The sequence below is a fragment of the Ranitomeya variabilis genome, chromosome 2, assembly GCF_051348905.1.
Source record: "Ranitomeya variabilis isolate aRanVar5 chromosome 2, aRanVar5.hap1, whole genome shotgun sequence".
In the NCBI taxonomy this organism is placed as follows: Eukaryota; Metazoa; Chordata; class Amphibia; order Anura; family Dendrobatidae; genus Ranitomeya; species Ranitomeya variabilis.
The window spans coordinates 705219357-705234026 of NC_135233.1; positions in this window are offsets into that span (position 1 = coordinate 705219357).

Sequence of the window (14670 nt, forward strand, 5' to 3'; positions counted from 1 at the left end):
TCGTCGTCAATTCCCTCTGAAGTCCCTGAGTTCCTCTCTGATTATCAAGACGTCTTTGACGAACCCAAGCTTGGGTCGTTACCTCCGCACCGTGAGTGCGATTGTGCCATAGATTTGATACCGGGTTGCAAATATCCAAAGGGTCGTTTGTTTAATCTGTCTGTGCCGGAACATGCTGCTATGCGGGAATATGTAAAGGAGTCTTTGGAAAAGGGACATATTCGTCCATCTTCTTCTCCCTTGGGAGCTGGGTTTTTCTTTGTCTCAAAAAAGGACGGCTCTTTGAGACCATGTATTGATTATCGGCTTCTGAATAAGATCACTGTTAAGTACCAATACCCATTGCCATTGCTTACTGATTTGTTTGCTCGTATAGAGGGTGCTAAGTGGTTCTCCAAAATTGATCTTCGTGGGGCGTATAATTTGGTGCGGATCAGGCAGGGGGATGAGTGGAAGACCGCATTTAATACGCCCGAGGGCCACTTTGAGTATTTGGTCATGCCTTTTGGTCTTTCTAATGCCCCTTCAGTTTTCCAGTCTTTTATGCATGATATTTTCCGCGATTTTCTGGATAAATTTATGATAATATATCTGGATGATATTCTGATTTTTTCTGATGACTGGGACTCTCATGTCCAGCAGGTCAGGAGAGTTTTTCAGGTTCTGCGGTCTAATTCTTTATGTGTGAAGGGGTCTAAGTGCGTTTTTGGGGTCCAGAAAATTTCCTTTTTGGGGTATATTTTTTCTCCCTCTTCCATTGAGATGGATCCCGTCAAGGTGCAAGCTATTTGTGACTGGACTCAGCCCTCCTCTCTTAAGGGTCTTCAGAGATTTTTGGGCTTTGCCAACTTTTACCGCCGATTTATTGCTGGTTTTTCGGATGTCGTTAAACCACTGACTGATTTGACCAGACATGGCGCTGATGTTGCTAATTGGTCCCCTCATGCTGTAGAGGCCTTTCAGGAGCTTAAGCACCGTTTTGCCTCTGCCCCTGTGTTACGTCAGCCTGATGTGAATCTGCCTTTTCAGGTTGAGGTTGACGCTTCGGAGATCGGAGCTGGGGCAGTGTTGTCGCAGAAAGGTTCCGACTGCTCCGTCATTAGGCCTTGTGCTTTCTTTTCTCGCAAATTTTCGCCCGCAGAGCGGAATTATGATGTTGGGAATAGGGAGCTTTTGGCCATGAAGTGGGCGTTTGAGGAGTGGCGCCATTGGCTAGAGGGGGCTAAGCATCAGGTGGTGGTATTGACTGACCACAAAAATTTGATTTATCTTGAGACTGCCAGGCGCCTGAATCCTAGACAGGCGCGCTGGTCTTTATTTTTTTCTCGCTTTAATTTTGTGGTGTCATACCTACCGGGTTCTAAGAATGTTAAGGCAGATGCCCTTTCTAGGAGTTTTGACCCGGATTCTCCTGGTAATGCTGAACCCACAGGTATCCTTAGGGAGGGAGTAATTTTGTCGGCCGTTTCTCCTGATCTGCGGCGGTCCTTGCAAGAGTTTCAGGCGGATAGACCGGATCGTTGTCCGCCTGATAGACTGTTTGTTCCGGATGATTGGACCAGTAGAGTCATCTCTGAGGTACATTCTTCTGCATTGGCAGGTCATCCCGGAATTTTTGGTACCAGGGATTTGGTGGCAAGATCCTTCTGGTGGCCTTCCCTGTCACGAGATGTGCGAGTCTTTGTGCAGTCATGTGACATTTGTGCTCGGGCCAAGTCTTGTAGTTCTCGGGCTAGCGGACTGCTGTTGCCCTTGCCTATTCCTAAGAGGCCTTGGACACACATCTCGATGGATTTTATTTCAGATCTGCCTGTTTCCCAGAAGATGTCTGTCATCTGGGTGGTCTGTGACCGTTTCTCTAAAATGGTCCATTTGGTTCCTCTGCCCAAGTTGCCTTCTTCTTCTGAGTTGGTTCCTCTGTTTTTTCAGAATGTTGTCCGATTGCACGGTATTCCTGAGAATATTGTTTCTGACAGAGGTACCCAATTTGTGTCTAGATTTTGGCGGGCATTCTGTGCTAGGATGGGCATAGATTTGTCTTTTTCATCTGCTTTTCACCCTCAGACTAATGGCCAGACCGAGCGGACTAATCAGACCCTGGAGACATATCTGAGGTGTTTTGTCTCTGCTGACCAGGATGATTGGGTTGCTTTTTTGCCATTGGCAGAGTTCGCCCTCAATAATCGGGCCAGCTCTTCCACCTTGGTGTCCCCGTTTTTCTGTAATTCGGGGTTTCACCCTCGATTTTCCTCCGGTCAGGTGGAATCCTCGGATTGTCCTGGAGTGGATGCGGTGGTGGAGAGATTGCATCACATCTGGGGGCAGGTTATGGACAATTTGAAGTTGTCCCAGGAGAAGACTCAGCGTTTTGCCAACCGTCATCGTCGTGTTGGTTCTCGGCTTTGTGTTGGAGATTTGGTCTGGTTGTCTTCTCGTTTTGTCCCTATGAGGGTCTCTTCTCCTAAGTTTAAACCTCGGTTCATCGGCCCTTATAGAATATTGGAGATTCTTAATCCTGTTTCTTTCCGTTTGGACCTCCCTGCGTCCTTTTCCATTCATAACGTTTTTCATCGGTCGTTATTGCGCAGGTATGAGGTACCTGTTGTACCTTCAGTTGAGCCTCCTGCTCCGGTGTTGGTTGAGGGTGAGTTGGAGTACGTTGTGGAGAAAATTTTGGACTCTCGTGTTTCCAGACGGAGACTCCAGTATCTGGTCAACTGGAAGGGTTACGGCCAGGAGGATAATTCTTGGGTCAATGCATCTGATGTTCATGCTTCTGATCTTGTTCGTGCCTTCCATAGGGCTCATCCTGGTCGCCCTGGTGGATCTGGTGAGGGTTCGGTGCCCCCTCCTTGAGGGGGGGGTACTGTTGTGAATTTGGATTCTGGGCTCCCCCGGTGGCCGCTTGTGGAATTGGACTTGTCATCCTCTTTCCTGTTTCACCTGGTTCCATCAGTAGTGGGTGTCGCTATTTAAGCTCATTTCTCTGGTGGTTTCTTGCCGGTCAACAATGTTATCTGATGCCTCTCAGTGCTTGTTCCTGCTTCTGACAACTACTAGATAAGTTGGACTTTTGTCCATGTTTCATTTTGCCTATTTGTTCCAGTTCACAGCTGAAGTTTTGTTACTGTGTCTGGAAAGCTCTCGTTGATCAGGGATTGCTACTCTGGCGTTATGAGTTAATGTCAGAGTTTAAGGTAATCTCTGGATGGTGTTTTGTTAGTGTTTTTCTGCTGACCATGAAAGTATACTATCTGTCTTCTGCTATCTAGTAAGCGGACCTCAAATTTGCTAAGACTATTTTCCTGCTGCGTTTGTTGTTTCATCTGAACTCACCGTCATTATATGTGGGGGGCCACTGTCTTCTTTGGAATATTTCTCTAGAGGTGAGCCAGGTCTTATATTTCCCTCTGCTAGCTATTTAGGTCTTAGGCCAGAGCTGGGCATCTAGCAATAAATAGGAAATGCTACCTGGCTATTTCTAGTTGCGCGGCAGGCTTAGTTCATTGTCAGTATAGTTCCATCTTCCGAGAGCTTGTCCCTCTATAGGCTTGCTATGATCTCTGCCCGCAGAGATCATGACAGAAAACACATTCAGATTACCAAACCCGCCAGAACTGGATCTGAGTACTTCAACTACAAAAAATATTTTTCTGTAGTGCTCATGGCGATTGCAGATGCTGACTTTCACTTTGTCGCCGTGGACATTGGAGCTTTTGGCCGTAGCAATGACTCCCAGACTTTTAAAAACTCGGATATGGGCCAACGCTTGTATGCAAAACATTTTAATTTCCCCCTGCCACGACCTCTTCCCAACACTGAAGGCCCGCCAATGCCATTTGTTATTGTTGGGGATGAGGCCTTTCAGATGTGTGAAAACCCACTGAAACCATACTCCATTCAGGACTTGAACCACACCAAAAATGTTTTTAACTACAGACTGAGCAGGGCATGAAGAACTGTTGAGTGTACCTTTGGGATTCTTGTCTCAAAATGGCGCATTCTTGGAACAGCCATTAATCTAAAAATGGAGACAGTCGATGAGGTTGTCAAAGCCTGTGTGGTTCTGCATAACTGCATAATGGTTAAAGAGCGACCTGACATTGAACTTGATGAACCAGTTTCAAACCCCTTGCCAGATTGCCATCATCACCCTCTGTGGTCAACTGTAGAAGTTGCCCAAATGAGGGACCAATTTGCTACCTACTTGGTTTCTGATATCGGACGTGTGGCATGGCAAGATGGAATGGTTTAATAAAATGTTCTGTTGTGTTTGTGTATGTACCTGTAATGTTAAAATGTTCCTGTAATGTTTTGTGTAACTAAAAAACCTGTTTTGAAACCTGTACCGAGTGCCCTCTGTCTTTAGTCAACTCAAATCCACTCATGATGTCAGTGCTATGGTAGGCGACTTCTGATTCGATCCAGCGTCTCTTAAGTCTGCAGTATCTATTGGACGCAGAATGAAGAGACGATGGAGGTAATATAAGGCATATCTATACACACCAGGCCAGGTGTCAGAAATAGTTAATTCAGAATACTGGGTTTTGTGCATCCTGAATTCACTATTTCTGACACCTGGCCAGGTGAGTATAGATACGCCTTGTATTACCTCCATCGTCTCTTCATTCTTCGTCCAAATAGATTACGCAGACTGAAGGGATGCTGGAGAAAATGAAAGTCATATTTGTTTTTGACAACTCATAGGTCCATGACAGACACAAGACGCAAAGCTGGAGTGCAGTGTTCAAGATGTGTCAGTCCTGGAGATACGAGTCGGCAAAAACACAAAGTGTACGGCACAGTGTGTTTAGTCGGCGCACGGTGTGTGTTGGCTGCGGCAGAACACAAAGAACCAAACAGTAGTAGGAGCAGAAAATAACACATTTATTAAAAAAAAAATTAACTATAGCGACTTGGGGAAACGTGACGGAACTGGGATGTGTTGAGCTGAGACGTTTGACTGGGTAAAGACGATGAAGGGTTTGCAGGGGAAGGGGCGACGAAAGTAGTGGGGTCAGGGATGGTAGTGGAGGCATGGGATGGGACAGACACACTGGAAGGGAGAGACAAACCGGACATCACAGACACATTTTGAGGTGAGGGGGGAGGGATTGCAAGAGTCCACTGTTTTTTTTTATTCCTCCCCATTGTTCTGCGCTGCTGTCTTCTGGGGAGTGTTGGCATGGTGTCTTCAGGCGGGATTGTGCGGGTGGAGGGCCTGGCATGATCCGGGTGCTGCTGTGGCATGGTGCGGGTGGACGGCCTGGCAGTATCCAGTTGCTGCTGCTGCTGTAACATGGAGTATTTTGACATAGTAGACTTTAAAATAGACTTGTTTAACCCCTCTGTGACCTTAGACGTACTATCCCGTCGAGGTGACCTGGGCCTATCTGACCCTCGACGGGATAGTACGTCATAGCCGATCGGCCGCGCTCACGGGGGGAGCGCGGCCGATCGCGGCCGGGTGTCAGCTGCATATCGCAGCTGACATCCGGCACTATGTGCCAGGAGCGGTCACGGACCGCCCCTGGCACATTAACCCCCGGCACACCGCGATCAAACATGATCGCGGTGTACCGGCGGTATAGGGAAGCATCGCGCAGGGAGGGGGCTCCCTGCGGGCTTCCCTGAGACCCCCGGAGCAACGCGATGTGATCGCGTTGCTCTGAGGGTCTCCTACCTCCCTCCTCGCCGCAGGTCCCGGATCCAAGATGGCCGCGGCATCCGGGTCCTGCAGGGAGGGAGGTGGCTTACCGAGTGTCTGCTCAGAGCAGACACTTGGTAAGCCTGCAGCCCTGCACAGCAGATCGCAGATCTGGCAGAGTGCTGTGCACACTGCCAGATCAATGATCTGTGATGTCCCCCCCTGGGACAAAGTAAAAAAGTTTAAAAAAAATTCCCCACATGTGTGTAAAAAAAAAATAAAAAAAATATCCTAAATAAAGAAAAAAAAAAAAATTATTCCCATAAATACATTTCTTTAGCTAAATAAAATAAAAAAAACAATAAAAGTACACATATTTAGTATCGCCGCGTCCGTAACGACCCAACCTATAAAACTGCCCCACTAGTTAACCCCTTCAGTAAACACCGTAAGAAAAAAAAAAAAAAAACGAGGCAAAAAACAACGCTTTATTACCATACCGCCGAACAAAAAGTGGAATAACACGCAATCAAAAAGACTGATATAAATAACCATGGTACCGCTGAAAACGTCATCTTGTCCCGCAAAAAACGAGCCACAATACAGCATCATCAGCAAAAAAATAAAAAAGTTATAGTCCTGAGAATAAAGCGATACCAAAATAATTATTTTTTCTATAAAATAGTTTTTATCGTATAAAAGCGCCAAAACATAAAAAAATGATATAAATGAGATATCGCTGTAATCGTACTGACCCGACGAATAAAACTGCTTTATCAATTTTACCAAACGCGGAACGGTATAAACGCCTCCCCCAAAAGAAATTCATGAATAGCTGGTTTTTGATCACTCTGCCTCACAAAAATTGGAATAAAAAGCGATCAAAAAATGTCACGTGTCCGAAAATGTTACCAATAAAAACGTCAACGCGTCCCGCAAAAAACAAGATCTCACATAACTCTGTGGACTCAAATATGGAAAAATTACACCTCTCAAAATGTGGTAACGCAAAAAATATTTTTTGCAATGAAAAGCGTCTTTCAGTGTGTGACAGCTGCCAATCATAAAAATCCGCTAAATAACCCGCTATAAAAGTAAATCAAACCCCCCTTCATCACCCCCTTAGTTAGGGAAAAATAAAAAAATTAAAAAATGTATTTATTTCCATTTTCCCATTAGGGTTAGGGTTAGGGCTAGAGTTAGGACTAGAGTTAGGGCTAGGGTTAGGGTTAGGGCTAGGGTTAGGGCTAGGGTTGGGGCTAGGGTTAGGGCTAGAGTTAGGACTAGAGTTAGGGCTAGGGTTAGGGTTAGGGCAAGGGTTAGGGCAAGGGTTAGGACGAGGGTTAGGGCTAGGGTTGGGGCTAGGGCTAGGGTTAGGGCTAGTGTTACGGCTAGTGTTAGGGCTAGTGATACGGCTAGGGTTATTGCTAGGGTTAGGGCTAGGGTTAGGGTTGGGGCTAGGTTTGGAGCTACAGTTAGGGTTGGGGCTAAAGATAGGGTTAGGGTTTGGATTACATTTACGGTTGGGAATAGGGTTGGGTGTGTCTGGGTTAGAGGAGTGGTTAGGGTTACCGTTGGGATTAGGGTTAGGGATGTGTTTGGATTAGGGTTTCAGTTATAATTGGGGGGTTTCCACTGTTTAGGCACATCAGGGGCTCTCCAAACAGGACATGGCATCCGATCTGAATTCCAGCCAATTCTGCGTTGAAAAAGGAAAACAGTGCTCCTTCCCTTCAGAGCTCTCCCGTGTGCCCAAACAGGGGTTTACCCCAACATATGGGGTATCAGCGTACTCAGGACAAATTGGACATCATCTTTTGGGGTCCAATTTCTCCTGCTACCCTTGGGAAAATACAAAACTGGGGGCCAAAAAATAAGTTTTGTGGGAAAAAAAAGATTTTTTATTTTTACGGCTCTGCGTTGTAAACTGTAGTGAAACACTTGGGGGTTCAAAGTTCTCACAACACATCTAGATAAGTTCCTTGGGGGGTCTAGTTTCCGATATGGGGTCACTTGTGGGGGGTTTGTACTGTTTGGGTACATCAGGGGCTCTGCAAATGCAACGTGACGCCTGCAGACCAATCCATTTAAGTCTGCATTCCAAATGGCGCTCCTTCCCTTCCGAGCTCTGTCATGCGCCCAAACAGTGGTTCCCCCCCACATATGGGGTATCAGCGTACTCAGGACAAATTGATCAACAACTTTTGGGGTCCAATTTATCCTGATACCCTTGTGAAAATACAAAACTGGGGGCTAAAAAATCATTTTTGTGAAAAAAAAAGGAATTTTTATTTTCACGGCTCTGCGTTATAAACTGTAGTGAAACACTTGGGGGTTCAAAGTTCTCACAACACATCTAGATAAGTTCCTTGGGGGGTCTAGTTTCCAATATGGGGTCACTTGTGGGGGGTTTGTACTGTTTGGGTACATCAGGGGCTCTGCAAATGCAACGTGACGCCTGCAGACCAATCCATTTAAGTCTGCATTCCAAATGGCGCTCCTTCCCTTCCGAGCTCTGTCATGCGCCCAAACAGTGGTTCCCCCCCACATATGGGGTATCAGCGTACTCAGGACAAATTGGACAACAAAGTTTGGGGTCCAATTTATCCTGATACCCTTGTGAAAATACAAAACTGGGGGCTAAAAATCATTTTTGTGAAAAAAAAAAGGAATTTTTATTTTCACGGCTCTGCGTTATAAACTGTAGTGAAACACTTGGGGGTTCAAAGCTATCAAAACACATCTAGATAAGTTCCTTAGGGGGTCTACTTTCCAAAATGGTGTCACTTGTGGGGGTTTTTAATGTTTAGGCACATCAGGGGCTCTCCAAACGCAACATGGCATCCCATCTTAATTCCAGTCAATTTTGCATTGAAAAGTAAAATAGCGCTCCTTCCCTTCCGAGCTCTGCTATGCGCCCAAACAGTGGTTTACCCCCACATATGGGGTATCGTCATACTCAGGACAAATTGCACAACAACTTTTGTGGTCTAATTTCTTCTCTTACCCTTGGGGAAATAAAAAAATGGGGGCGAAAAGATCATTTTTGTGAAAAAATATGATTTTTATTTTTACGGCTCTGCATTATAAACTTCTGTGAAGCACTTGTTGGGTCAAAGTGCTCAACACACATCTAGATAAGTTCCTTAAGGGGTCTACTTTCCAAAATGGTGTCACTTGTGGGGGGTTTCAATGTTTAGGCACATCAGGGGCTCTCCAAACGCAACATGGCGTCCCATCTCAATTCCAGTCAATTTTGCATTGAAAAGTCAAATGGCGCTCCTTCCCTTCCGAGCTCTGCCCTGCGCCCAAACAATGGTTTACACCCACATATGGGGTATCAGCGTACTCAGGACAAATTGCACAACAATTTTTGGGGTCCAATTTCTTCTCTTACCCTTGGGAAAATAAAAAATTGGGGGCAAAAAGATCATTTTTGTGAAAAAATATGATTTTTTATTTTTACGGCTCTGCATTATAAACTTCTGTGAAGCACTTGTTGGGTCAAAGTGCTCACCACACATCTAGATAAGTTCCTTAGGGGGTCTACTTTCCAAAATGGTGTCACTTGTGGGGTTTTTTAATGTTTAGGCACATCAGGGGCTCTCCAAACGCAACATGGCATCCCATCTTAATTCCAGTCAATTTTGCATTGAAAAGTAAAATAGCGCTCCTTCCCTTCCGAGCTCTGCTATGCGCCCAAACAGTGGTTTATCCCCACATATGGGGTATCGTCGTACTCAGGACAAATTGCACAACAACTTTTGTGGTCTAATTTCTTCTCTTACCCTTGGGGAAATAAAAAAATGGGGGCGAAAAGATCATTTTTGTGAAAAAATATGATTTTTATTTTTACGGCTCTGCATTATAAACTTCTGTGAAGCACTTGTTGGGTCAAAGTGCTCAACACACATCTAGATAAGATCCTTAGGGGGTCTACTTTCCAAAATGGTGTTACTTGTGGGGGGTTTCAATGTTTACGCACATCAGGGGCTCTCCAAATGCAACATGGCGTCCCATCTCAATTCCAGTCAATTTTGCATTGAAAAGTCAAATGGCGCTCATTTCCTTCCGAGCTCTGCCCTGCGCCCAAACAATGGTTTACACCCACATATGGGGTATCAGCGTACTCAGGACGAATTGTACAACAAATTTTGGGGTCTATTTTCTCCTGTTACCCTTGGTAAAATAAAACAAATTGGAGCTGAAACAAATTTTGAGTGAAAAAAAGTTAAATGTTTATTTTTATTTAAACATTCCAAAAATTCCTGTGAAACACCTGAAGGGTTAATAAACTTCTTGAAAGTGGTTTTGAGTACCTTGAGGGGTGCAGTTTTTAGAATGGTGTCACACTTGGGTATTTTCTATCATATAGACCCCTCAAAATGACTTCAAATGAGATGTGGTCCCTAAAAAAAAATGGTGTTGTAAAAATGAGAAATTGCTGGTCAACTTTTAACCCTTATAACTCCGTCACCAAAAAAAATTTTGGTTCCAAAATTGTGCTGATGTAAAGTAGACATGTGGGAAATGTTACTTATTAAGTATTTTGCGTGACATATGTCTGTGATTTAAGGGCATAAAAATTCAAAGTTGGAAAATTGCGAAATTTTCAAAATTTTCGCCAAATATTCGTTTTTTTCACAAATAAACGCAAGTTATATCGAAGAAATTTTACCACTATCATGAAGTACAATATGTCACGAGAAAACAATGTCAGAATCGCCAAGATCCGTTGAAGCGTTCCAGAGTTATAACCTCATAAAGGGACAGTGGTCAGAATTGTAAAAATTGGCCCGGTCATTAACGTGCAAACCACCCTTGGGGGTGAAGGGGTTAAAGCAGTCAGGAAAATACATCTATTTAAAAGTTTTGCCACTAATAATAATAAAAAAATGCAGTCAGTCCAGGGCCCCATTTTGGCTCCATGTGAAGTGGGTCCGTTAGGTTTTTCTGTGACAAGTAATTCCACACCAGATCTGACAGAGGACATTCAGTTATTATTAAGCCTTTCTGAGTCAGAAGTGAACCCCACTAAATCACAAGTAATTAATAGTACACCATTTCTGGGGGGAAAAAAATCCACATTTATACCACCTGTTACTCAGGGCAGCCCCATAGACATTTTTGAAACTCAAATTAACAGAGATATGGAAGCTTTATTCTACAGTAAATTTCCTACAAATTTAAAATCTATTGAACTCGCAGCATTGAAGGAAATGCAAAGTTGGTCAGATGTAGTCATTAGAACCGCAGACAAGGGGGGCAATACAGTCATTCTCAGCAAGGAATATTATGTAGCTGAAGCACGCAGACAACTGTCAGATTTAACAACCTATATTCGTTTGAAAACAGATCTTACAAACAAATTTAAAAATCTTTGCGTACTTTGTTGAGGAAATATACTGAGCTAGGTATTCTGCCAGAAAATCAAGCAGCAAAACTTTTCCCTGAGTTTCCATTAAAACCTCATTGGTATCATATACCTAAGCTGCACAAATCTGCCACTTGCCCCCCCGGCCGTCCAATTGTTTGGGGCATTGGCTCCAACACGGAGCCTCTGTCCCATTACTTGGACTGGTTATTGCGTCCTCTGCTGCAAGATGTTCCCTCTTATTTAAAAGACACTAAAACATTTTTACAGTCCATAAAAAATTTTGAGTGGCAAGACAATTTTTATTTGGCTTCTATTGATATTGAAAGCCTTTACACTAGAATCCCTCATGATTTAGGAGTAAATACAATGAGAGAAATTCTTAATACCACTCCTACAGATGGTCTGGTCATAGATTTTATTTGTGAGGGTTTGACTTTTAACATGTGGTATGCACAAATAGAGGGTACTGCAATGGGTACGCCCGTTGCATGTACCCTAGCAAATCTCTTTTTGGCTGTCTTTGAAGACAAATTTGTCTATGCAATGAACAATCCATATCTCAAGCATAGTAAACCTTTTTTGAGATATGTGGATGACATATTCGTGGTATGGGACGGTACCCAGGAGGTCTTCACAGAATTTGTCAACTACCTGGACCGTTCCAATACCATGAATTTAAAATTTACGTCCAATTTTGGTGGTGATGTTTTAGAGTTTCTCGATGTCAAATTATCTCTGCTGGAGGGTAAATTACATACAGAAATTTATCGTAAACCGTCAGCATCGAATGCACTGCTACATTTTGACAGTTCGCATCCTCAATATTTAAAACAGGCTTTACCGTTTAGCCAACTTCTGAGAGTGAAGAGAACTAACAGTAATTTTGGTGGCTTTATTAAACAGTCACAAGATTTGTACAGACGATTTGAAGCAAGAGGTTATCCCCGTCCTATTTTGGATACAGCATTGGAAAGGGCAGCCAGCAGCAAGGGCTCTTTTTCTAGCGATGAAAACAATGGTAATAATAAGAGATTCGTTTTTTCCTTTAAATATGGCCCGAAAAAACTGGCACATCTTGGAAAAAGATGTAGATCTTGCTAATATGGTTCAACGGGGTCCGCTTTTTGTATGCCGACGGAGTAAAAACATCAGAGACTTATTAGTGCATAGTTGTTTTTCAAATGATCGAACAAATTGGCTAGAAACAGGAATTCCCAAGGGGAACTATAAATGTGGCCATTGTAATTTCTGCATTTTTCATTTCCTCGGCAAAACATTACAGGTGGGGACAGTTTCCCATCATGTACGACAATTTATTTCCTGTAGGTCTATCAATGTAGTTTATGTCATTTTTTGCCCTTGTGGCTTTTTTTATATTGGTAAAACTATTCGTCCGCTTTTTATTAGAATTAGAGAGCACTTTAATTCTATTTGTACAGGAAAAGGTGCACCAAGGCTCATTAAACATGTGAGATCAGCCCACGCAGGAGATACCAATGTATTGCGATTCGCCGGCATAGAACAGGTAACATTACCGCAGCGAAGGGGAAACCTCCATAGATTACTATTGAGAAGAGAGGGTAAATGGATCCTACATACCAACGCTTTGGGTCCATTAGGTCTAAATGAGAAAATTGACATGGCGGTGTTTTTATGATTTTTGTATGTTTTGTTTCATTTCATTTCTCCATTTTTTCTTTCCAGTGTTTATTTTGCTGCATATTAGACAAAGTTGTATGTGGTTTCTAGCTGTTTTATCGTCACTGATGGTTTTTTTCACTTTGGTGAGTGGTCTTTTGTTTTTCGTAGTGACGCAGGTGGGTGTTCCTTTCTGAACGGAACAAGGTAAAAGCCCTCTCCCACTGTCATTTGGTATTAGGACCCGTTGAAGCGCAACAGCGCGAAATGGCCGTCATCCTTCTATTCCACGTCCTCCCTTTGTACCTGCACATGTATCAATAAAAGGACTTTTTTGCAACTTGGACCAGTGAGTGCACTTCTACTTTTTTCTTTATCTTGGAATATTATGGACTTTCAGACTGTGCACCCGTGTGTCCACCTGCAGGCTTTGTAGACACAGCAGCTTGAATCAACGTGGTGGTGGCGGAGACATTGAGTAGCAGTGCCATGTGCTTTCCTCTGCATTTGCTGTAACATGGTGTTGGTGGACGGCCTGGCGGGGTACGGGTGCTGCTGCTGCTGTGGCATGGTGCCAGGGTCCAGTTACTGTGGCATGTCGGTGGTGGTGGAAGAGGTCCAAGCAGGAGCAGCACTCGGCATGGTAATGGCGGTGGACTGTGCAGCAGCACTCGGCATAGTGGGGGCGCTGTAGTGTTGTCCAGCAGGGCTTGGAATGGTGGTGGCCATGCAGTGGTATGCAGCAGAACTCGGTATTGAGGTCAAGCGTGTCAGTGTTGGCAGAGGTGGAAATACCCCCACTGACTGCTGCAAGTACCGAGTCAGCTGCATAGCCTGCACGTAAGCAGCATTGCAGGCCTGCATGACATTGAGCTGGAGATCAGGAGTAAGGTGATCCGACATGCCCTGTTCAATTTGATTAAAGAAATGATGTGCTGGTCTCTGGAGGTCGGCCTCCAGACGGTTAAGGTGCTGGTTGACATCCTGGGAAAAGTGTATTAATATGAGTTAGACCACTTTCCAGTCTATCTCCCAGCACCTTTAAGGCATTCTGGAAGACCGAGCTCAAGTGAAGAAACTCTGGCATGAGTGACCTGTCCGAGGCCTTCTGCCGCTGGTGGGAAGAGCCCAAAAAAAAGAGGCAGAGGACTGGGACAGGGGAACACCTGATGGACCAGCTTCCTGGTCTCCAGTGTGTGTTGCCGGCCCACTTGCTGCTTCGCTGGTGGATGCCTGGGATGGGTCTGTGGCTGTTCGAGGAAGGACAGCTCCAGATCCAGGTTCTGTGAAAATAAAAGAAAAACAGTACCAAAAATGTACAATAGTAAAAGCACCAACTCCTGTGGACTAGAAAAAAAACAGGTTAGGGAATACAACACAATAGAATACACCACAAAAATACTTACGTTCTCTGGGCAAGGACCGGTCTCAAAAACGCCAGCATGCGATGATATACAGTGGGGCAAAAAAGTATTTAGTCAGTCAGCAATAGTGCAAGTTCCACCACTTAAAAAGATGAGAGGCGTCTGTAATTTATATCATAGGTAGACCTCAACTATGGGAGACAAACTGAGACAAAAAAATCCAGAAAATCACATTGTCTGTTTTTTTATCATTTTATTTGCATATTATGGTGGAAAATAAGTATTTGGTCAGAAACAAAATTTAATCTCAATACTTTGTAATATATCCTTTGTTGACAATGACAGAGGTCAAACGTTTTCTGTAAGTCTTCACAAGGTTGCCACACACTGTTGTTGGTATGTTGGCCCATTCCTCCATGCAGTTCTCCTCTAGAGCAGTGATGTTTTTGGCTTTTCGCTTGGCAACACGGACTTTCAACTCCCTCCAAAGGTTTTCTATAGGGTTGAGATCTGGAGACTGGTTAGGCCACTCCAGGACCTTGAAATGCTTCTTACGAAGCCACTCCTTCGTTGCCCTGGCGGTGTGCTTTGGATCATTGTCATGTTGAAAGACCCAGCCACGTTTCATCTTCAATGCCCTTGCT